This window comes from Lampris incognitus, chromosome 17 (genome assembly GCF_029633865.1).
Source record: "Lampris incognitus isolate fLamInc1 chromosome 17, fLamInc1.hap2, whole genome shotgun sequence".
Taxonomy (NCBI): domain Eukaryota; kingdom Metazoa; phylum Chordata; class Actinopteri; order Lampriformes; family Lampridae; genus Lampris; species Lampris incognitus.
Genome location: NC_079227.1, coordinates 3,261,548 through 3,264,047, shown reverse-complemented (window position 1 = coordinate 3,264,047; position 2,500 = coordinate 3,261,548). Strand labels below are relative to the sequence as shown.

At 52.0% G+C, this 2,500-nt stretch overlaps 1 protein-coding gene across 2 annotated transcripts in view; it reads right to left on the bottom strand.

Annotated features, from left to right (window-relative positions):
- The window catches only part of LOC130127530 (serine/threonine-protein kinase LMTK2-like), a 60,696-nt gene that overhangs the window by 51,860 nt on the left and 6,336 nt on the right, over window positions 1-2,500 (bottom strand). The gene's annotated exons all lie outside the window — the stretch shown is intronic.

Here is a 2,500-nt window from a genome sequence, read left to right as displayed (position 1 = left end):
TCAGACAATAGGCGCCTGAACAAATGATCAGGATACAATGTCTTGTATTAATGGCCAGGGACAGGCGTCTTCCTCCGTACACGTCCCCCTTCCCCTCTGCCAGCAGGAGACTCTCTCTCCTGCTCCAGCCTGAACTCCCCCCAGGTGGAGTTTCTTGTTGCTGTATCGGGTGTAGATCTGAACATCTACGGATCAGCTCCGGGTCAGCCTACCTACCACAAACCTCCGTCCCCCAACACGGATTCTTGTATCGGACGTACAGGCGTGAGACAGGCACCCTGTGCCGGCTGGCGACTAAGCAGAGGCCTCCATGTCTTCCATCAGCCAGAGGACGGACGGTCAGAGAGTCAGCGAGGCACCAAACAACGTCCAACGTGCAAGTCCAGCAAACCGTGTCCGCAGTGGAAGGACGTGACCAGTCCTTTGTGAACCGGAACTGAAGAGGTTCATTAAGTCTGCTTATTCACGGGACAAACACGAACGCCGATGTCCCCTCCAGGACAAATACGAACGCCGATGTCCCCTCCAGGACAAACACGAACGCCGATGTCCCCTCCAGGACAAATACGAACGCCGATGTCCCCTCCAGGACAAACACGAACGCCGATGTCCCCTCCAGGACAAATACGAACGCCGATGTCCCCTCCAGGACAAACACGAACGCCGATGTCCCCTCCAGGACAAACACGAACGCCGATGTCCCCTCCGGGACAAACACGAGCGCCGATGTCCCCTCCAGGGGACGAGGAATAGCAGCCAAGTTTTCAGTGTCCTGACAGAACTTATCTGAGAGGACATGTGGACACAAGCCGATGTGAAGACCTGATATCCCCACAAGAACTACTGAGGAGTCCACGAGCAAGGCTTGTTCCAGCAAGTCCCCCATGAGACAGGAGGAGACTATGCTTACTGCCTACTGGTCACTGTGTACTGCCTACTGGTTACTGGTTACTGGTTACTGTCTACTGCCTACTGGTTACTGTCTACTGCCTACTGGTCACTGTGTACTGCCTACTGGTTACTGGTTACTGCCTACTGGTCACTGTGTACTGCCTACTGGTTACTGTCTACTGCCTACTGCCTACTGGTTACTGTCTACTGCCTACTGGTCACTGTCTACTGCCTACTGCCTACTGGTTACTGTCTACTGCCTACGGATTACTGTCTACTGCCTACTGGTCACTGTGTACTGCCTACTGGTTACTGTCTACTGCCTACTGGTCACTGTCTACTGCCTACTGGTTACTGTCTACTGCCTACTGGTCACTGTCTACTGCCTACTGGTTACTGTCTACTGCCTACTGGTCACTGTCTACTGCCTACTGTTTACTGTCTACTGCCTACTGATTACTGTCTACTGCCTACTGGTCACTGTCTACTGCCTACTGGTCACTGTGTACTGCCTACTGGTCACTGTCTACTGCCTACTGGTCACTGTGTACTGCCTACTGCCTACTGGTTACTGTCTACTGCCTACTGGTCACTGTCTACTGCCTACTGGTTACTGTCTACTGCCTACTGCCTACTGGTCACTGTCTACTGCCTACTGGTTACTGTCTACTGCCTACTGGTTACTGTCTACTGCCTACCGATTACTGTCTACTGCCTACTGGTCACTGTGTACTGCCTACTGCCTACTGGTCACTGTCTACTGCCTACTGGTTACTGTCTACTGCCTACTGGTTACTGTCTACTGCCTACCGATTACTGTCTACTGCCTACTGGTCACTGTCTACTGCCTACTGGTCACTGTGTACTGCCTACTGGTCACTGTCTACTGCCTACTGGTCACTGTGTACTGCCTACTGCCTACTGGTTACTGTCTACTGCCTACTGGTCACTGTCTACTGCCTACTGGTTACTGTCTACTGCCTACTGCCTACTGGTCACTGTCTACTGCCTACTGGTTACTGTCTACTGCCTACTGGTTACTGTCTACTGCCTACCGATTACTGTCTACTGCCTACTGGTCACTGTGTACTGCCTACTGCCTACTGGTTACTGTCTACTGCCTACTGGTCACTGTCTACTGCCTACTGGTTACTGTCTACTGCCTACTGGTCACTGTGTACTGCCTACTGCCTACTGGTCACTGCCTACTGGTTACTGTCTACTGCCTACTGGTTACTGTCTACTGCCTACTGGTCACTGTCTACTGCCTACTGGTTACTGTCTACTGCCTACTGGTTACTGTCTACTGCCTACTGGTCACTGTCTACTGCCTACTGGTTACTGTCTACTGCCTACTGGTTACTGGTTACTGGTTACTGTCTACTGCCTACTGGTCACTGTGTACTGCCTACTGGTTACTGTCTACTGCCTACTGGTCACTGTCTACTGCCTACTGGTTACTGTCTACTGCCTACTGGTCACTGTCTACTGCCTACTGGTTACTGTCTACTGCCTACTGGTCACTGTCTACTGCCTACTGTTTACTGTCTACTGCCTACTGATTACTGTCTACTGCCTACTGGTCACTGTCTACTGCCTACTGGTCACT